The sequence below is a fragment of the Simochromis diagramma genome, unplaced genomic scaffold, assembly GCF_900408965.1.
Source record: "Simochromis diagramma unplaced genomic scaffold, fSimDia1.1 OVJJ01000327.1, whole genome shotgun sequence".
NCBI classification, from domain to species: Eukaryota; Metazoa; Chordata; class Actinopteri; order Cichliformes; family Cichlidae; genus Simochromis; species Simochromis diagramma.
The window spans coordinates 397,481-420,487 of record NW_024386768.1 but is presented as its reverse complement, the minus strand read 5'-3'; the positions used below and the strand labels follow the sequence as shown (position 1 = coordinate 420,487).

General features: G+C 46.6%; 1 long non-coding RNA gene across 1 annotated transcript; it reads left to right on the top strand.

Moving 5' to 3' along the window:
• Positions 1-13,299: 13,299 nt before the first annotated feature.
• LOC120737009 lies at positions 13,300-22,438 on the top strand. The gene is made up of 3 exons (XR_005696654.1): positions 13,300-13,637; positions 18,766-18,771; positions 21,930-22,438. It is a non-coding gene; the product is annotated as an uncharacterized LOC120737009 (long non-coding RNA).
• Positions 22,439-23,007: the final 569 nt, after the last annotated feature.

Here is a 23,007-nt window from a genome sequence, read left to right as displayed (position 1 = left end):
GTGAAAATGTTCATGCCTGTGTGAGAAAGTGTATAAAGTGTGTGGTGAGGGGTTTCACAGCCTTAAAACATCTATAATAATTGTAAAAAATAAAGTTGGCTACTTCGTGGATTTCACCTATCGCTGGTTATTTTTAGAACGTAACTCCCGCGATAAACGAGGGAGCGCTGTATGTCAAAGCAGTAGAAATATTTTGTGCTGAGAACTCGGTGTAAAGATTCTGTCTGACGGGGATTTCAGAGCTAAAAGTTTTCTGTGAGTGTTGATGAGTTTGTGTTGTTGTTGTTTGGCAGAGCGAGGAGGACGACACGAGGAGCGTCACGACGTCCTCCGTCATGGTGAGACACAAAGAGCCTTTGCTGTGTGTGTGTGTGTGTGAAAGAGCTGAAACAGACCCTCCCCCCGATGCCGTTCCCATGGTGATATCCCATAATGACACAGCGCCGGCTGCTCATTGGCTGTGATGGCCTCCTGCTGCTGTCTGACTGGACCCAGCAGGAACTGTCCGCCTGTTACTGGGCTGTAAGTTTGCAGAGCGACAGTTTCGTTATTGATTCGTGTCCAGATCGCTGAGTCTGATCGATGTTTGTGGCTTCAGTTTGTTCAGGCTCCGGCTTGGATTAACCAGCATCTGCTGCGACACCAGTTATACTTTACTGACCGAGGTAAAGTCCAGCCTCTCGTCAGTCCAACACGAGCTCCAAACCAGACCAAACCAGACTAAACTACTATCTGGTGTCCATGAGTGTACAGCTCTCGGTTGGTTTCTGAGTCTCAGTCCTTCGGACGCCTACGCCAAGCTGAGGGCAGGTTTCCTCTGCAGCTGACTGAAAACACGTCTCTGTGCTGGAAACAAGTTTTAAACGTGCACTGAGCTGGACGTGTTTTCTTCCTGCTGCATCAGGGTCGACTGCGAGCCGTTAGCCACGGCGTGCCATCAAGCTGAAGGACGGCCTCCCTCTGTGCCCGCCCAGGCTGTGTAATTAACACGGAGCTATCAGGTAAACAGTGAGGACAGCCCGGCAGGCCTCTGATTAAAGGCCTGGGTGGTGCTTCGCAGCACCCTGCTGGCCAATAAACACCACTAATGGCGTCAGGATCCCCGCTCGCCCGCCGCCCAGCAGCCCCCGCCTTGGCTAGAGGACAACGAGGACGCCAGTTTATGACAGAAAATCAAGACACCAGAGGAAATGTTACAAAATCCGTTTTTAGCATCAAACTGAAAGTTTGGAAGGAAACATGTTCACCTCTCTCAACAGTTCCAAATGTCAGGGGGCGGAGACAGCCTGGGCTTCATCGCTTCTTCATTGGTGTTCGGTTATAGTTTAAATACAGATGGAGGTCACCTTCCTCTCCTTTCCTCTCCCTCCCCTTCCTCCCCCAGTCTCTGTTCCACAGGGTTTGGAGAGCTGTGCCGTGGGGAACGTGGCCACCCAGCGCCGGCTGCTCGCTCAGGAGCCCGGGCTCGTGCTAAAGAAGGTCCGCTTCAGGTCTAGTGCCCCGTGCGGTGCTCTGATGCAGAAGGTGTCATTTAGTGATTAGTAGCTGCTGGATTAAAGCCATCAGTGTTTGTTACACACACAGCGATGCTTGAATAGAGTCTGGTGCATTAGCTGGAGCGCGTGCAGTAGGACTTATAGGCGGAGATAGTGAGCACGCCGCTATTCTGATTCATCCTCTAAACACTTGAACTCTTTCCTTTTTCCTTTCCTCTTTTCTCACCTCGTCAGGATTTCATCACCGTAAGTAAAACACTTGCTTACCTGCTCACAGGTCATATTTTCATAGGATGACTGAATTATTTCTGTTTCACACGTGCAGCTCAAAGAGCTTCACGGAGGAGGGTTAGAGGACAGAAAGGTCACACGGGCCGGTCTCCCATGGAAATATGTGCATTCACCAACCAGCTGGTGGATGGTAGCTGGTGTCAGTGGGTGGAACCTGTCACAGAGAGGTTGACCATGCTGCACTGAAAGCCTGTTGCCCGTATCTGTATAGAAGATGCTGACTTGTCTGCTCGAAGTATAGCATAGCATCTTTATTTATAAGGGTTAGGGGTGCTACAAATATAGAACAAAGAGAAAACAGTTTAAATTGCATATAGAATATCTTAAAAGTAAAAATAATGTAATTAATAAGAAACATATTAAGAGACATCAACAAGTCCTGCTGTGCTGAAAGCCAAGGTAAATAAATATGTTTTAAGACGTGATTTAAAAACAGATAAGGAAGGTCCTGTCTAACATGTAAAGGCAACTCATTCCACAGTTTTGGTGCTGCCACAGCAAACGCCCGATCCCCTCTGAGCTCACGATTAGTCCTGGGCACGCTCAAGAGGAGCTGGTCTGCCGACCTGAGGGGCCGGGAAGGTATGTGTGGATGAAGAAGCTCAGAGAGGTACAGAGGGGCAGCATTGGACAGACATTTAAAAACAAATAAAAGCAGCTTAAATGATCCTAAAATGCACGGGCAGCCAATGAAGTGAATATAAAACTGGGTGATGTGCTCGCATCTACGAGTGCCAGTCAAAAGGCGTGCAGCAGCATTCTGAGCTAGCTGCAGTCGAAGAACAGGAGATCGACTCACCCCATAATGAAGAGAATCGTTTACGTTGGTGCAGCACCGTCTTTGTGACTGATTTCTTCTGGTGACAGCCGGCAACAGCAGCCACCGATCTGGTGACACGGTTTTCTCCAGCGACCGGAGGTTTCCAGAGAATCACCGACTGGTCTCTGTCTGACTGAGTTTTCTTTTACTACATCTAACCAAAAACAAGTGAAAACCAACAATTAAACATCAAAACCTGCAGGTCCTCTGATGTCCAGCAGAGGCAGCAGTGAGTCCTTACAGGCAGCTTCCTGCTAAGCTTCGCCTCAGCTCATTGGAGACCATGAACTGACCTCTGGACCCAAATTTTCAAAGCTCCCAGTCTGCCTCCTAACTTTGTTGTGTTGTTTTGGACAGGAACCGCCTTTAATCTGAAGCTCTCTACTGGAAGCAGGAAGTAGGCGTGGCTTTACTTTTGCAGACAGTAATAATTGGTTCATTAATAATAAGTGTTCCTCTGGTTCCATGCTGCAGCCTGCCGCTCCACCTGAGCTCTGCCGTCACCACGCTGTCAGCAAACGTCGATAAATGGCTTTAGAGCCGGACGCTTTCACAAAACAATTGGCTTAAGGAAATTAAATGTTCAAAGAGCAACAAAGACGTTAGTAATCTGCTTATTGAAAAGAAAGAAAGGGGAGTGCAGCTGAATGAATGGAGGGGGGGTAATGATCCTATTAGTTTGGATAAGAAGCTGCTGAGAGTCAGGCAGCAGGTGAGGACGAGGATCAGATAAACAGAAGACCGAGGACGGAGGCTTCATGGTTACTGTCAGGACCGTCCCGAGTAAACTACGCTGACGTGTGAGAAGAGCTGTAATCATTTTCATGAATAAAGCTGAGCTTATAACAGCTTCACTTAAGCTAACCGAGGAGTCACACTGTAGATTTTTACACAGAAAAAATTATTTGTTCAATGAAACCTGCTCCATGAAGTCTTTAACATACACTGTGGTTGTATTCACACTTACATCAATTCTCTTTATGCAGGCAAAACACGTCTGTACCTACAAACTCTTTAATTCTAGTACAAAATGTCTTATAGCAGACTGCCTGCATTCACAAGGTCAGGTAAAAAGCTCTGAACGGTGGAGAAAATGCTCCAAAATAAATAAAAATTCATATAAAAGCACAAATGATAACAAAATGAAGCTAGCATGTGGAACCACGGGTAAAACATCCATCCAGCACAGAGGCTTGGGTGGGACCATCATACGTGGATTTAGGTCCAGAGACCAGTCAGCGACCACACGGTAACCTCCAGTTGCTAGGGAAAAATGTGCCCTGGGGAGTGGTTGCTGCAGAACACCTACCTGTTATTGCACCCACTTGTAGTTTGCATGAATTGTCATTTTGTTTTTGAGCTGTGCTGAAAATAGAAAAAGTGTAATGCAAACTGAAACAGTGAAGGTTCACCTTTAAAATAAAACTTCACCGTCTCACCACCAAAACCAGGAGTGAAGGGAGGACAGGACAAAGGCTCGCTGTGCAGCCAGAGATTAATAATAACTAATGATTAAATGCAGAGAGGTGTGTAAACACATAGTGACTGACAGGTTTTATTGGCTTTATCTGAATTAAGAAGCAGAAAGTTAGCGGCCATCCAGGTCTTTATGTCTTTAAGACATTCCTGCAGTTTAACTCATTGGTGTGTGTTATCTGGCTTCATGGACAGATAGAGCTGGGTGTCATCTGCATAGCAGTGTAAATGTATGCTATGTCTTCTAATGATGCTGCCTAAGGGAAGCATGTATAATGTAAACAGAATTGGTCCTAGCACTGAACCCTGTGGAACTCCATAATTAACCTCAGTGTGTGAAGAGGACTCTCCATTTACATGCACAAACTGGAGTCTGTTAGATAGATATGATACAAACCACTGCAGCACAGTAATAAATATAGCAGCACTTCGACTCTTGAATGAGTGAAAGGTCATGACCAATAAATCAGCCTGAATCGACGGGATGTGTTTGTTCCACGTTAGTTTGGACAGTAGTTTAGCAGCCAGCAGCTTTTGTCCCTCCTGTTTTCAGTCCTGCTCTCAGGCTGTTTCACTGTGAATTCATCGGCTTCTGTGTTCTGACTCTTTCCGGCTGCCGCTGACGGCCTCCTGTGATGCAAACCTGCCGTACATGAAGGGGGTGAGTTTGGCTTCGTTAACATGAATCATCTGAACACAACAGAACACCTCTGCCTTCTGCCTCAATTAGCTGAGCGCCCATATCACAGAGAGCAGCTCCCTCACCTCCTGTCTCCCGTCACCACGGCAAGTTTAAAACGAGTCGGATATTCACGCGAGCAGAGGGCGGGGTTAATGTAAAATTCAGTTCATGTAAGCAGGCCTCACTCAGACATCCTGTGTGTTTGTTTGAAACACCTGCAGAAATGCAGCACTGCGCTGCGAGCCGTGCAGCCCTCTCTTCAAAGAGGCTGACAGCTCTGACAGCCTGCCATCAGGTTAATCACAGCAACATGGACGGATTACCGAACACGGCGTGCACAGACACGCCGAACCACCGCACAGAGACTAAACCCTGCCTAAAGCTAAGAAGCACAAATACAAAGAAACACAAAACAACGACAAAGAGACAGAAACGGACACAAATATGGAGAAAAAAAATTAAAAAGTCAGAGATTTTATCAAACTGATAAAATGAAGAAACGCAGCAACAACACGGCCTTATCGCATGTGCGTCTTCCTGTCTGTGGTCAGCTCGTTGTGCTGTTTTGTGTCTCGGGGTCTGGAGATTTCGGGGGGGGAGGGCTCAAACACGGCGGCGCCGACTGGCCGTCCGCCGCGCGCCTGGCCATCCGCCGCGCGCCTTGGACGCCGCATCGGGATGGCGGGTCCACGCTCATTAGGCCTGCGTGCGATTGGAGCGGCCCAGCAGCCAGACAGCGGGCGTGTGTAATGATATTGTAATTACATGGTAATTAATATCTGAGCAGACAGCGAGCCTGAAGGGAGGCGGCTCGGCTCCCAGCAGATGGGAGGGACTGATAATTTCTCCACAGCCATTCGCCGGAGCCTCTGTACTTTTATTTGGTGGCGGTTTGATTTCACGGTGCTGAGCGGAGGATCTCGGGAACGGCGAGATTGTCCTTGTTTGTGAGCGCTCCTGCATCGATCTGTGGTTTCCTTTCTTCTCCTGCAGCTCTTTGAGACCCCGTCCCAGCATATGTTCCTCACATTCATTGTTAAGTCAAAGTGTGACTCCACAGCCAATAGAGCCGGCTTTTCAGAGCGCCACATATGGCAGAGCTGTTGCAGGCTGTCTTTGAAAACTCTACACAAGCAGAATTTCACACAGCTCTAAGCTGCCTATTCAAGAGCTCCAGCAAAGGGACCCCTCCATATGGCCTCGCCTAATGTGCCCCCCCCCCCTCCCATTAGCTGCACAGACCTCCCCGTGCAGAAATAACAACATTAATGGCGTAGCCCTCTCGCCATTTGACAGCGTTGCTCTCCTTTTCATGCCTCGCTTGATCAAAACGGAAGGAGTGAAGCTGACGCCTTTCTGATGTGCTTTTTGCCTGCTGCTTCCAGGCGAGCGGCGCTAACTCATCCCGCGCGTCACTCCTCCACCTCCAAAGGGCCGACAGATGCTCGGCACACCGAGCCCGACTGTTGGCAGGCAGTCGGCGGTTTGTGCCGGGTCACTGTCGGCGTTACCCCCGGATCTGTGCGAGGACAACGGCTGTGAGCGTCTCTCGGAGGCCCGAGTGTCCCGCTGAGGCGGACAGGTGTCTGTCATGTTTGCAAATGTGTAACACGGAGCTTTTGTGGCTCGTTGAGTTGGCCCGTGTTCTAGTTGGCTCGTTAACCATTTAAAGGAACAGAAAATCCCTGCACTGTGCACGATCCAGAGATCCTGCATCCAGACAGCCTGCAGGTCTCTCAGTCTGCCTTGTGTTTGTGAGGATGTGTCCTTGCTCCTGTAGTAGACTGTAAATCAAAGATGTCAGAAACAAACTCATTCAAACTAACAGATTCTGGACTCTAATTCAAGCTGATCGTTATTCAGATGCATCAGTGCTTTCTACTCGTCCGGATCAGTTTGACTCTTTTCATAACACGAGGCCTACGGCTCGTCAGAGCATCGCTGTAAATGCAGAATAATCTGCTCTGAGAAGAAAAGCATTCGATGTTTGAGTTTGAAAAAGTAAGTTTTGCCTCTGATTGACTCGAGGAAATGAATAAATGTGTCCTCTGCAGTCTTGCACACCTGCCTGTGTGAGGCTGAAGTGGAGGCACGAACAATCTGGTCGAGTGTTGGAGGAGGCCGGCGGGTGAGGCCGGCTTCAGTTAGCACCTTTTAATGAAAACTCTGGGCTCAGTGGTCAGTCTGCACCTCGCCGCCAACACGGGCACGCCGCCAAAATAAACCTCCATGAAGCATCCTGTGGACACTGACAGGTTTTTCCCCTCCTGTTCCTGTGATGGCGGCGCCCCGCTCGGTTTTCACGCTCACGGTTGTTGGCTGAATGAGGAACATCAGTGCGGCATAATTAAATGGGCGGAAAACAGCAGAAAACGATGTTCAGGCTGTTTAATCCAGTTTAGAGCAGCACCACGAGGGAGGGGGTCCAAATAACAGGACCAGGAGGAGGAGCTTCTGATGAAGCAGTGTGAGGAGGAAACGCAGCATTTTACCAAGGACTCGCATCAGGACGACTTTAACATCCATCAGAATGAGTCATAAATCTGCATAAATGTTTGCTGTATTAAAGCAAAATGAGCTTCGATCCTCCCTCCGGATGCACGGAGGACTGATGAGTTGTGTGGGATTATATATCCACAGACATCAAAAACCACTGCAAGTAGTTAAAGAAGGGCAAGAAACTCCATTAAAAAAAAGCAGAAAATGACCACGATTCCTCCTACAGTCACTTTAATATTAGGATTACAGTCTGATATTTGAAACAAGCCCTTCATTCTCCCACTAAGTTTAACGTTTTCTGTTTTCTCCTCTTCCACTCACTCGGACACACAGTTTGTAAGTCCATCTTTGTGTCTCTGTGTGCAGTGTTTGTGCCGTAGTTTTAGCACAGCTGCCAATGGGAACTTTACACACAAAGAAAAATAATATACTCTGAAAAGTGGATCTGCTGCTTTCAGCTCCACATTTTTATTCCTGAACTTCACCAGAGTAGCTTTCCATGATTCACGATTCAAAATAATCCCTCTATATCTGACAACACTGGGCCTCAGTGCACCCTCTCTCTGAAACTAGCTGTTTAGCTTCTCCCCTTCAACCAGCTATCTTAAGATTAGCTAGGTTCTGGAAGCCTGCTGAGGGGCAGCACCCGTGCTTAAAAATAGAACTAAACATTGTAAACTTAAAATGTGGAGAAGAAGAGTCAGTCCACTTTGATGGTTATTGTAGAGTTCTTATTGTCTTATTCCCAGAGTATCAGATACTGCTGTTCTGTCAAAGGTCATTATGAGCAAGTTTAGACATGTGCAGGAAGTCTTTCTCTCTGATGGACTGGTGACCCATCCAGAGTGTACCCACTCCCATACCGGAAAAGATGGATGGATGGACGGACAGACTGACGGATGGATGGATGGATGGATGGATGGACAGATGGATGGATGAATGGTTGAATGGATAGACAGATGGATGGATGAATGGATAGACAGATGGATGGATGGATGGATGGTTGAATGGATAGACAGATGGATGGATGAATGGTTGAATGGATGGATGGATGGATGGATGAATGGTTGAATGGATAGACAGATGGATGGATGAATGGATGGACGGATGGATGGATGGATGGATGGATGATGGATGGATGGATGATGGTTGAATGGATAGATAGATGGATGGATGGATGGATGAATGGATGGATGGATGGATGGATGAATGGTTGAATGGATAGACAGATGGATGGTTGAATGGATAGACAGATGGATGGATGAATGGATAGACAGATGGATGGATGGATGAATGGTTGAATGGATGGATGGATGGATGGATGAATGGTTGAATGGATAGACAGATGGGCAGATGGACGGATGGACGGTTGAATGGATAGACAGATGGATGGATGATGGTTGAATGGATAGACAGATGGAGGATGGATGGTTGAATGGATAGACAGATGGATGGATGGATGGTTGAATGGATGAAGGATGGATGGATGGATGGATGAATGGTTGAATGGATAGACAGATGGATGGATGAATGGTTGACTGGATAGATGGATGGATGGATGGATGGATGAATGGTTGAATGGATGGACAGATGGATGGATGATGAATGGATGGATGGATGGATGAATGGTTGAATGGATAGACAGATGGATGGATGGATGAATGGATGACGATGGATGGATGGATGGATGGATGAATGGTTGAATGGATAGACAGATGGATGGATGGATGGATGAATGGTTGAATGGATAGACAGATGGATGGATGAATGGTTGAATGGATAGACGGATGGATGGATGGATGATGGATAGACAGATGGATGGATGGATGGATGAATGGATAGACGGATGGATGGATGGATGAATGGTTGAATGGATAGACAGATGGATGGATGAATGGTTGAATGGATAGACGGATGGATGGATGGTAGATGGATGAAGGTTGAATGGATAGACAGATGGGTGGATGGATGGATGGATGGTTGAATGGATAGACAGATGGATGGATGGACGGACGGACGGATGGATGGAGAGACTGATGGATGGATGGATGGATAGACGGATGGATGGATGGACAGATGGATGGATGGATGAATGATTGAATGGATATGTCTGTGAAGGTTCTCAGTCATCCAGGTCATCGTAGTCAAAGGAGCTTGCAAAGAAAAGCGTCTGGACTTCTTTAAGTTACTTGAAGACGTTTCACCTCTCATCCGAGAAGCTTCTTCAGTTCTAAGGTCAAATGGTGGAGAGTCCAGAGATTGAATGGATAGACAGATGGGCGGATGGACGGATGAATGGATGGATAGGATGGATGGATGGATGGTGGGCCGACAGACACACGGACAGATGGATAGACGGAAAAACGGTGACTTCACTCTGACTTCCTGCTGCAGACTTCACAGCTCTGTAAAACTGCACCAGTGTTGCTGCAGCTGTGACGGTGACGGATTTTTGACCCTGTGGGAGGGGAACGTGTCGGCTTATCTGAGCAGGATGAAACCATCACACACAGTCAGAGTTAATGTGAGCTCGCTCACTGAGCAGATTTAAATACAAATGTTTCTAAATGTTTGTCCCTCGCTGTGAATGCACTCGTATCCTCGTGTCCTTCACACAGGCCGCTTATTCAGATTGATTAGAGCACATTAAGAAACACAATTAGCGGCACGTTCTAATACAACACACAATGGCGATGGGATAACCGTCCTTGAATGTGGCTCTTTAGCAGAGAGTTAAGTCCTGTTGGGTTAAATTAAAGCTCACATTATCTCACAGCAGTTTGTGTGTCTGCGTGCAGCTCGCAGCCAAATTTGTTTAAACTAATTAACCATGAATTCACTTCAAAGCAGGACTTTCTGCTCTCAGTCTGAGGTTTCTACCAATGTCCTCAGCAGATATCCACACGTCCCCTCTGTGGGTGAGGACCAGAGGTGGAGGCAGACATTTGATACACCTGGGGCCTAGCCCTAAAGGGTAGTATGCATGTGGGATTGGGGGGCTTAATTAAAAAACTAGTTTTTTAATTAAGCAGCGAGGCAGAACAAAATCAGGGCTGTATCAAGACACGAGGACTAAACCCCAATTCAACCAGACCCGGAACTGATCCAGAACTAAACAGGACTACAACAGTTCAAAATCAGGACTACTTAGGATTTAATCAAGACAGAACCAGAATCAGAACTGAATGATAGTAGCACTAAAAATCGTCATAGACCTGCACTACACTTATTGTTTAATTCTATCAAAGTCCACTATTTAGATTCAGAAACGTTTATATAATTATTTAGCCTTGTTGTGCAAACAAGCCTGCATAACTTAATAAATATAGAATTTGAAAAATAGCAAACCTAAAAAGAAACACTAGGTACGAGATACATGAGGACCTATGATACGGTGATACTTTTGGTAAACAACCATTTGACTAACATGTGTATCTCACCTGCTCCTGTTCCTCTCTGTTCCTCTCTCTCCCTCTTTGTGCTGACAATCAAGTCAAACACCAACATCATCAAATCTACAGTTGAAACCAGATATTTACAAACTCTTCAGATAAAAACACTTTTTTAATTGTAACATCAAATCAGACTAAATTGGAATTGAAACAGTGGGAACTGTTATGTTATGACCCGAGCTGCAGAGTTTTTAAGAAGTTGGAGTTTATGAAGGGACCTTTTAGGAAGACCAAATAGGAGGGAATTAGTAGTGGGAACCGGTTTCAATTCCTTGGAATTGAAACAGTGGGAACCGGTTCTCAACAAGAACCGGTTTTCGATACCCATCTCTAGTTTGTCCCCACAAGTATTGTGGCATGACAATTTTCTGTCCTCACAAAACTATCTAAACATGCACACACACACACACGCACGCACACACACACACACACACACACACACACACACACACACACACACACACACACTGTGAAAGTCTGATGATTTTCAGTTTGAGCAAGCTCTTCTATTTCCACCTCCCCCACCCCTCCCCCTTCCTGATCCTGGCTCTCTTCCTGCTAAAAAGCAGTTCTTCCTTCCCACTGTCACCAAGTGCTGCTTGTACATTGTAGTTGGAATTTTCTAGTAAAATCGCTGTTGGGTCCATTTTCTGCTACATAATGTCTAACCGCCTTTCAGAAACCCAAGGTCACCTTACAAAGAACACAATTAATAAAAGGAGCAATAGTCATAAAATACATCAAACAAGTTAAAATTATAAAACAGAGCGTGACAACAGATAAAATCAGCACTAAAGCGAATAAGCCAGTTTAAACAGATGTGTTTTGAGCTGTGTCTTAAATACGGAGAGGGAGTCAATATTTCTTAGTGCAGGAGGAAGAGAGTTCCAGAGCCGAGGAGCAGAGCGACTGAAAGCTCTGCTCCGTACAGTGATGAGACGTGAGGATGGAACAGTAAGATGAACAGCAGATGAGAGGGCGGGAAACAGTGGTGATATGGAGCAGGTCACACAAATATGAAGGAGCAGATTTATGGACACACTTGTACGTGAGAAGTAAGATTTTAAAATTTATCCTGGCTTCTACGGGCAACCAGTGAAGCTGCTGAAGAACTGCGGTAATATGAGCTCTTGACGGAGTGCAAGTTATGACCCGAGCTGCAGAGTTTTTAAGAAGTTGGAGTTTATGAAGGGACCATTTTTGCAAACGATTCCCTTATCGATTCCAGTCGCCCCGAATGACGTCACCACGTTGCGGAGCGTCATTTACCTGGCAGGAAACACGGCGCCTAAGCAGCTCAAACACTCAAAAGTTTGGTTATACTTTACGAGAACAGATAACAACAGGGCAACTTGCAATACTTGCAAAGTAGAGATTTCATTTAAGGGAGGAAACACTACGAATATGCAAAAGCATTTGCTCACAAAACACGCGATGACCTTAAATGAATGTCGTGTTTTTAATTCCGCTCCGGACTCGTGAATCTCAGCCCAGCAGCAGCAGTAACGTTTGCACGTCCTCTCCCGTTAATGCGGCAGGTAAATAATCAACAGTGCATATTATGTTAGCGCGATCTGCCTTATTACAAACCTGCCATTACTGTGCATTTAGTGACCATGATGAGACAGACAGAGTCTGGCTCAGACGCTGGCAGTTCTCGCTGCAGTCTAGCAGCAGCGTCTCCTTTCAGGCAGGATAGACGAATGTCACCGAGCAGTGACTCAGTTTGTGGTCAAAGGCTTGAACCCATTGAACCCTGTGACACCCCATTGAAGAGCTGTAGGCTTTGGATCTCTTAAGATCTTGTCACGGTTCTGGGTCCGTTGGACCCAGTATTTTGAGTTTGTTGTGTTTTGATTTAAGTTTGCATCAGGGATTGTGTTCTTGTTCTCTTGTTGTGTTCATGATGATGATGATGATGATGATTATTATTTGAGTTTCATGTTTAAGGAATTGTTCTCGGTTGTATCTCACGTTTAGTTTAGTTCAGGTTCCATGTGTCATTCTGTCTGTCTCTCAGTGTCAGGTCTGCGTCTTGGTGTGGTGTTCTGAGTTTCCTGTTTTATTGTGAAGGTCTGTGTCATATGTGAGTGTGCTCAGTTTACGTTTCCCCTGTTCCGTCAGCTCAGATTCCTCCCAGCTGTGTTGCCCTCCTGTTTCTCATCCCCTGATTACTGGTGTGTATTTAAGCCCTGTGTGTTCTCCTGCCTGTTGCCGGTTCGTCTGTATAACTCCGTGTCAGTCTGTTACCCTGTTCCTTAGTCTGCGTCTCTCTGCTCTCCGTTTTGTAGACTTCAGGTTTGCTCTTTAGTTTCTCCCAGTTTAGGTTTATCATTACTCATGCTTCATTGCCTGTTTTTGCCACTGCCACCGTGTAAATAAACTTCACTCGTATCATCAGTTTGCTGCATTTTGGGTCCTCCTTTTTCCTCCACTCCACACGGCTCACTCCGCCAGCCGTGACAGATCTCACTGTTGGGTTTGTAAGGCCATGTTACTCCTAAATTTCTATCTTGTTCAAAGAGAAGATATAAAACAAAGTTCCAAGCTGATCGACCTTAGTGTTCTCCTTTTTTAAAAAGAATCGATAAAGAATCGAAAATGGAATCGGAATCGTGAAAATCTTATCAACACCCATCCCTAGGACAAACAGTCATTGTGGGGACAAAGTGCTGTCCCCATGAGTTTGAAGACTTTTCTGAGACTCAAAATGTGGTTTTAGTGTCAGGGTTACAATTAGGATAAGGTTAGGGTTAGGGTACGGGTTAGGGAAAGCATTATGTCAATGGGATGTCCCCACGAAGATAGTAAACCAGACCTGTGTGTGTTTTCAGACGGCGCTTCACTGGGCAGCCAGGCACGGCCGTGAGGATGCCGTGGACATGATGCTTCACTCTGGAGCCGACGTCAACGTCAGATCAGTGAGTGTGTGTTTGGTGTGTGTGCAGTGCTCAGGACTGATGTTGTTGTTGTTGTTGTTTATAAACTGCACATTGAAGATTAATCTAAGAAACTATCAGGGCTGAACTGAAGCGCATGTGTACAGGAGAATCAGTGTCAGTCTGCCAATAATACATCAGCCTAAACCGCCAAAATAAAGGCCTCTGCTTCTCTCACGTATCAGCGCCTCACTGCAGCTGTACTGCTCTCTCTCCTTCCTGCCGAGCCTGCAGGGGCTTTATGACTATCCAGTTAAATCACTCGCGCTCTCCCTTAACCTCCAGGTTATGTACAGCGGACGCCCCATGAGGCCTTTCCCCTCCAATTACTGCATCGTGTGTGAAGTTCAGAGCGTTAACCTGCTGACGAGTGGCAAACAGGCTGGCGTTTTTCAGCCGTCACCCTCCTCCTGCTTCTGCTGCAGCTCACCGAGGAAAGCTCGTCTTTAATTTGGTTTAATTTAAGCCCTAAGGTCAGTTTTTACAGCAGTTTTTAAGAGTTTAATTCATCTCAAAACACCAGTCGCAGATTTGAAAAGTGATTCCTCAATAAGAAAACAAATCTGCAGATCTGCTAAAACAACACAGAGACGTAGATAATGATAACCTCCTGATACCTGAGCTGCTGTTCAGCTATAAAACAGGAAGTCCTTACTTCATTGTAAAGTGTTATCGCCTAAATGTAATCTGCACTCGCTGACAGCCTGTGGGAAGCACTCAACTCAGTTTTAACCGTCACCTTGACATGCTTTATATTGCAAGGTAAAGACCCGACAATAATACAGAAAACCACCAATCACATGACCCCCTGCAAGCAAGCACTTGGTGACAGCGGGAAGGAAAAACTCCCTTTAACAGGAAGAAACCGCAGGAAGAATCAGATTTGGGGAGGTGTGGCCTCTCCCTCCGCCAAGGCTGAGCCCAGCCACCCTCCACAGGAAGCTCATCACTGTGGTGGTCACAGGCGAGGGTGGGAAGGACGATCAAGCTGAGGACCAGAAGGGGGGGTGGGGGGTGGAGAGGCTTAGCTGCAGACTGTCCCACTGTGAGCTGGAGATCACCACCTGATGAAGCAAAGAGCCTCCACCCCTTCACTGACTCCGCCGGGCCTGACATCTAGGTGATGGAGCAGAGACGTGACCCGGAGCAGTCTGGGTGAACCACCACGGAGACCCCGCCACCGAGGAGTGGTTTAAGTAACCCTGTGACCTCACCGGGCTCCCTCTGCAGAGGGCGTGTTCACTCGCTTCCTGCAGGTTTTACTGGACCTGCATGGACGGGATGGATAGCACACCGTGGCACTAAACATCCTCACGTGAAGCTGGAAAACTTTAGAATAAGTCCCAAAGCTGAACTGAAAAATACTCGATTACTTTGAGGGCAGTTGAAGAGCAGAGTCCTCCAAACCACAGGAGCCAATCACAATCCTCCGAATCAGAAGAGTTAACGCCGTCATTTAACTAGACGAGTTATAAACTCCACGGCCACAGACGGAGCAACGAGAGGGAGAATAACCCATATTTGTGTCAGCAGATTGTTCCCACTTCATTCCCTCGTAAATGCTCGCGGCGCGTGTTTGTTTCTTTTCCTTCAGTCGATAAAAGAGAGCGTGCGCACGGCGGATTGATTCAAGAGGGCCAATGTTGAGATTACTTAATGGCTTCCCAGACAGCCGTGGGTCCGGAGAATTCAATTTAGCATCTGCCTGTGTGAGCGTTAATCTGCTGCCTCCGCCCGCCGCTGCCGATCATGTGCACACAGGAGATAATGTTTCAGCCTCAGCAGCGCAAAGCGGAGCAGACACGTCACTTATTGGCTCCATAATTACATAATTAACTTTTGTCTCTGATCGTTAAGGAGGTAATGGCTCTGATAAAAAGGCCCTCAGCTCGAGCGGCCAGCAAATCAAAAATCAATAATTCATAGCACGGCATCGCGAGCCGAGGAGCGCTCGCGCTTCAGGTAACGATCTGGAGGCTTCGGCGCTTCGCTGATGGATGTTCCTGCAGCCGCGTAAACGCTCGCCTCGGTGCTGCTCCGAGTGGAGGAAACAAGGCCGATTTAAACTGTGCGCTGAAATACAATTATTATTAATTTCATGAATTAAACGAGAATAAATAAAACAGCTTTTATTCATTCAAACAGATTTCTTGTGAGGACACCTCTGTGTGCTTCTGTCATGCCGTAAAATCACGGCTGGATGAGAGCGGGTGGTTAATTAACTGTGGAGGAAACAGCAAAGCCCCAAATGTCAGGAAGATTTTTGTGAATAGGAAAAAAAAGCTCTTTCCCTGTTAAATATGTTGAATTTTCTTATTAGACGTAAATGTGGGACAAAGTAGCCAGGTCACCAGGGGTGGCTCTACAGGGGGGCAGCTGGGGGGCAGGTGCCTTATAGCTACCTTAGAAGAGATTATACAATCACCAGTATTAAAATGTTTTTGCATGCAGGGGATTTTCACATGCTTCCTGCCGAGGTATGTGCCCCCCTTCTGGTCACACAAACAAGAGCACAGAGCAGCTAACAGTGCTTATTCACAGATAATAAGAATAAGAATGACTTTATTTATCCCGAGGGAAATTCTTTTGTCATGTACATGCTCAGAGCAGCAGGAGAGACAGAGGAACAGATGAATAAGATATACAATATATACAATAAGAATAGTAGTGTACAGTAATATACAGTAGGATAGTGCAAGACATAGTATCAAATAACTCTAATGAAGTAATATAAATGACTCTATCCTGGAGAATAAATAACTGACCTATCAGTGCAGGCGATTCTAGAAAGTGACAGTAATGTGCATTAGAATAAAGGGAGTAGCAGCATATGATGGGGGATGAAACAAATATTCAATGAGGTACTGTTGGGTAATATTGCACGGTCTGAGAGGGAACAGAGTAACATTGGTAATTGTCTCAGGAAAATCACCTACAGAGTGAGGAAGAGTTATACAGTCTTATTGGATTGGCGGTCAGTTCTGCGATGAGTCTTTTGCTACGTTTGCTCCGATGGTCCATCATGGGGGCGTGCATGGGGTGACAGGGGTTGTCCATGAAAGATAACCAAGAAACGTCATCAAAGCTTTTTTTTTTTTTTCTTCCAAAGAAACCTTTGAGCCATCGATCTTTGAGTCTGTAAGCTCCACACTCATTTCTCCTGGTGGTCCCCGCGCAGCTTTAACGATTGTTGGTGTTTGAGCCCACGATCGGTCACTTCCACTCGACCTTCTTGTTCATGATACCGTTGATTTTCACTAACCTGCCCACGCCTCCAAACCATGCTGGGATCTCTGCTGTGGATGCAGCTGCCACAAAGATCTTTGTGCTCCCTGGAAACTCGGTGGTGTTCCTGGATGTTTGCAGGCCTCAGTAATGACCTCCCAGCAGCTGAAGAACACTCGTCTTTCTGTTCAGGAATCCAAGTACATGAGCTGTAATTTGGCATCTTAGTGAAATAATAATATAATAATCCGCTTCGCATTTTGTCACTAAAAATATGACTAAAGGCCTTTCCCTACTGCTGTTGTATTTCTTGGAGATGATGTAGAGACACCAGTAATGTTATATTATTACAGGGCAGCTGTAGTATAAACGCGTTGTTAGACTGGGCTGCCCCTCGGCAGGCTTCCTAAAGTGGCCAAGCAGAGGATGGTGGACTTCTATGAATCACCTGGATCTTAAAAGCTGCTCTACTGCAGTTCACGAAAAAAAACATGGCGCTGTGGTGAGCTCGGGGAAAAGCACGTTTTAGATCTCACCCTGTATCAACACACCTGAATCAAATGATTAGTTCATTATCAGGCTTCTGGAGAACTTCAGGACATGTTGAGGTCATTTAGCCGTTTAAATCAGCTGTGATGGATCAAGGACACATCTAAAACCTGCAGGACACCGGCCCTCGAGGCCTGGAGTTCTCCACCTGTGGTGAAGAGGCTGACGATGTTCACGTGTAAAAAAGTGTTTGTGAGGTCTAAACATCTTCCTCCTCCTCAGTGATATCATTGCCCTGTTTCTCTGTTTTTCTTTCCCGCCTCTTCATCCCACTCTCGGCTCATCCTCCTCACCAGCATGTAAGTATGTTTCTGAGATCTCCACAGAGACGAGCGGTCCTACAGATCAGCCGTCTCGCTCTTTAAGTCGATGGAGCTTCAGTCGGAGCGCCCGGAGCGGTACCGTCTTTGATCTCCTGAATTTAACTCTGTGTTTCTCTGACCTCCTCATGCCGCTCGCCGCTCTCTGAAGGGGGTAAGTCGTGTTTTAGTGACCTTTGAGTCCACAGAGCAGCACACCGCACAAAACGCCTGCTGGCATCTCCACCCCGACAGCTCGGCTCACGTTCCCGGCACTCTCATATCATTCTCACTCGAGTGTCTGCAGTGTCCATTCTCTGCTCCGATGCAGTAACTCTGACAGGAAACACAGCAGCGTGTGGACGCGTGCTTCTTTAATCCCGCTTCCTATGAAACCTGGCAGCAGCTCGCCGTCTGCGCTCTCTCTGTTCACGTCGTTTTTGAAGGTGTTCTGAGACTTTGTGTCTCCTTCTGGATATTTTGAGTCTATCTGAAGTTTTCTGGGGTAAATAAGGAAGTTTTTGTCTGTCTGCTACAGCAAGTGCAGGTCCACCTGCGCAGACAGCTCACAAGACCCGCGTGCTGTCCTTCGGCAGGCTTCCAGATGTCGGTCAATCAGAAGAAAGTAGGCCTTAAAGAGACAGGAGCAAGGCTTGGAGCTTGTTTCAGTCAGAAGAGCTCAGATTTCTTTTGATGTCTTTGTCGTAGTTTGGGCGTGTTTGTGTCTTTTATGGCTGTTATGATAAATAACTGTTCACAGAAGTGTGGCACAAACAGGGCCAGGTCCACACTGACATTTACTCTGACCTGTTATTATAAATCCATGTTTGTCATTAGAGCAGAAGAACACAAGGAAACACAAATATTTGAGAAATCTGTCCCAAACCTGTTTATAAATAAACATGTCAGAGACGTCCAACACACGGACGTCTCTGAGAAATCAAGCAGAACATTAAACCACTAAAACTGCATTTAATGTTCAGGATGCAACTGAATAAAGTGGCTTCTTAATAATAATGTATATTATTATGTTCTAGCATTGGGTCTTGTTCCTGCTGGTGGGTTAGGGCATTACAGAAACATCAAACAGGGATTTTTGTGGACTTTTAGGTCGCTGTATCTGATTCAATTATGGGTTCAGACTGATCAATCAGCAGTTGTTTCCATCACCTTATTGACCCCAGAGTCTTCTGGACTCTGACATCTCCATTATTCAAAGACTGCAACACGTCAACATTCTGTTATCGATGTGCAGACCTGGAATTATATCGATAGGAGCAGACGCCTAAAACTGACTTTAGAAATAACTCAGTTGTGACTGTTTCAGTCGTAGCGGGTCTCTGCGTTTGACATTTCCACCGGTAAACCTGCGTCCATGACAACGCGGAATAGCGTGGAAACATGCCGCGTGAGCGTCTCCAAACTGGTATCTGTGGACATTACTGTAATCATACTTACTGCTGTCTACACATACAACTCTATCAAACACTCCATATTTATAGATTTATAGAAACGAGCTGTAAATGGGCCGATGGGATCCATCCATGCATCATTTGATGAAGCTAAACTTCCACAGCAGTTATTGTATATGTGTAAACTGCAGAGGGTGGAGCAGAAGGCCTGTCGTTGTCTGAGATAAACTGAGCCTCGTGTTAAATTCTGACTTATCAGCAGGTCATTGTAGATAATTGTAGATGAACAATACCACTGATAACAGCCAGTAACTGCTGGATAACAGCTGGAACGGTGGGGGTCGGGTTAGTCACAGTAAGAGCTGCCCGACTGTGGTTAAGCTACAGATATCACCATCAGAGCAGTGTTTCACTGTGATCTGTTCACAGATATAGAATCAGCTCAGAGCAGATGTGTCCGTCTGCTCTCACAGACACTGGTTAGTTAACGGGTTAGCATACGCGCTGAGGTGGTTTAGCAGGTTGTATTTAATGAGAGTGAAACGTAGAGCAGCTCTGGGATGTCGCTGGCACTTCTTAGATCAGGCTGAGGCCTCACCTTGATGTTCCTTGGCTCTCAGGACCTCCTGCTGAGGTGGCCTTTACCTGCGATATGAAGCTCAAAGTGCACCTGAACACATAAAAGCAGCTCAACCTTTCAGCAAAATGTCAGATGGCGTGTTTCCGTCTTCCTGCCTTCCTGAAAGTGACGCATAAGTGTTTATCTGTTGTTTGTTCAAAGAAGCGCATGATCCAGCAGTCAAACTGAGAGAGCCTCTTCTGATCGTTAGAGGTGATACTGGGAAAGCGTGCGCCTCGCGGCGAGGGCGCTGACAGGACGGCAGGAGTGTGACGACGAGGCGTCTCTGTGTTCTCCAGGCCCGTTTACGGCCCGTTAACTACAGACCCGTCCTTGTAATGAACACCGACTGTCTGCTGTCACAGACCGCACGTTAAATGGCGGCGTGACAGCAAAGAGGGCGTCTGTTTGTCTATGGCACTGACAGCAGCTCCTCCTCTGGGATTCATTGTGTTAAAGTGTACAAATGATGCTCACGTCCTCTTTACACACTCGCTGCTCAGAGGAAGCGGCGTGGACAAGCATCTGTCAGTGATCAGAGCGCTCAGACTGACACGCTCACAGATTCTTCTTGACTCCAAAGAAACCGAGAACAATAGCTGCTGTTATTGCTGATGGCAGGAAGTGCTCACGCATTGATGTGAGTGCGTAGAAAAGTAACCATGGTAACAGGTAAACAGCTCAAACACAGCCTGAACACAAAGACAGCGCATCCATCCATCCACCATCCCTCCATCCATCTATCCATCCATCCATCCTCCACCAGCACCATCCTACCACACCATCCGACCATCCATCCATCCCTCACCATCCATCCATCCACATCCCATCCACCATCCATCCAGCCCCATCCATCCAGCCACCATCCACCAGCCTCCCAACCCATCCATCCATCCTCCATCCACCCTCCATCCTCCATCCACCATCCACCATCCCTCCATCCATCCATCCACCATCCACATCCATCTCCTCCATCCATCCCCATCCACCATCCATCCACCACCTCCATCCATCCACCCATCCTCCATCCATCCATCCACCCATCCATCCATCCACCATCCATCCATCCACCATCCATCCATCCACCATCCATCCATCCATCCACCATCCCTCCATCCATCCATCCATCCATCATCCATCCATCCATCCACCATCCATCCATCCACCATCCCTCCATCCATCCATCCATCCATCCAACCATCCACCTGAACATCCATCCATCCATCCAACCATCCATCCATCCCTCCATCCACCAATTAGTCTGTTTGGGGGGAGGGGGGGGGGGTCGCATCTTTGGTGGTTGGTGTCTCTGGGTGTTTGTCAGTGGTAGTTTTAGAGTAAAAGTGGTAGTTTAATGTTTGTTTGTGGTAGTTTGGTGCTTGTTTGTGGTAGTTCAGTGTGTTTTTCTGGGAGTTTGGGGTCTGTGTGGTAGTTTCGAATCTTTGATGAGGACATTTAAGTGTGTTTTTTGTGGCAAGTTCAATGTTGTTTATTTGTGGTATTTAGTGCTTCATTTTTGGTTAAGTTTAGGGTTCTTGTGGTCGTTTAGCCTTTGTTTGTGGGGCGGTGATGTGTTTATTTGTGGTAGATTTAGTGCTTTTTCGTGGTAGTTTAGCTCTTGTTTGTGGTAGTTGAGTGTTTTTTCTGGTAGTTTGGGGTCTGTGTGGTAGTTTAGGGTCTATGTGGTAATTTTAGCGTAAATGTGGTAGTTTAGTGTTTGTTTGTGGTAGTTTAGAATAAATGTGGTAGTTTAGTGTTTGTTTGTGGTAGTTTAGAATAAATGTGGTAGGTTAGTGTTTGTTTCGGGTAATTTAGTGTTTGTTTGTGGTGGTTATGTGTTTGTTTTCGGTAGTTTAGTGCTTCTTTGTGGTAGTTTAGGGTCTATGTGGTCGTTTAGCCTTTGTTTGTGGTAGTTGAGTGGGGTTTTTTCGGTAGTTTGGGGTCTGTGTGGTAGTTTAGAGTAAATGTGGTAGTTTAGTGTTTGTTTGTGGTAGTTTAGAGTAAATGTGGTAGGTTAGTGTTTGTTTCGGGTAGTTTGCTTTTCAGGTCCTGTCCGTGAAGTCACCGTGTACAATTACACAGTGATGTAGCTTCTATGACTGAGCTAACGAGAAGCTGCTTCAGTGTTTGCTGCTGTGAGTGATGAGGTAACAGCTGATAATCTTCACAGGGTTACACAGCTCTTCACCTGGCCTCCATTCACGGACACCAGGACGTCATTCAGACCCTGATCAACACTCAGAGTGAGTCTACCTTCACCACCTCTCTTCATCACAGTGTTCAGTATGATTAATGTAATTCATTATTATTTTAATAACTGATGAAGGCCACAGTCGCACTGCACTCTGCAGCCGCGCCATTCTTGTCTCTGATATTTGATGAAGACGAGCTTGATGCTGACAAGGAGACGTTGTTTATTGTTTGGAATATTAAAAAGCAGCATGAAAATTACACATTTACTAAGACTGATCTCATCTCAGCTTCATTTTCCCAGATCGTTATTGCAGCACCCAGCTCTGCATGCAGACTTTTTAAAATTGTCTGTCGGTTTATGTGCAGATTAAAGTTAAAACAGCAGAAGTTAGAGCAGCGGCTAACAGTCAGACCAAAGATCACAATGACCCGTCCTTAAGCTGCAGCTTCGTGTTCGGACTGTTTTTCCACTGAAGCAGGATTCATGTGAGGATTTTTCTTCGTGTGAAGTTTTCAAATTGACATTCACACCACGAATCAAACAGCGAGGGATTGTTCTCCTGCACGCCTCACAGGCTGGCAGAGGTGAAGAAGCACGAGCAGATCAACCTCTGCCAGACAAAAGACCCACCCAGCGCTCAGACTGACAAGTCAAGTCCAAATACTCACCTCCACCCTCCTCCTCAGGAAGAGGCGATGCGGGCAGTTCGCTAATGAAGCTAATGAGGCACACCTGCGCTTCAGGCCGCCAGGCGCTTTCATGATGGACTTGTGACGATCCCTGCGGAGCAGCGGTTTGAACCCCTGTAGCCGCAGACTGCCATATGCTGTGAGTCAGAGCGTGCAACGGGCCGCCGACAATGTACGGTCCGCAGGGTCAGACACGAAGCATGTTCCATATGGCTACGGAGGAGAACCCGCCAAAATAAAACGGCAGCAGGAAATCAGCAGATCTGAGCTGCCAATCAAACGGTTTCAGTTCAAACTGTATTCACGTGAAGCTCCACCCGCTGCAGCTTCTGACCCACGCGGTGGCTCGGATATAACGGGTCTCC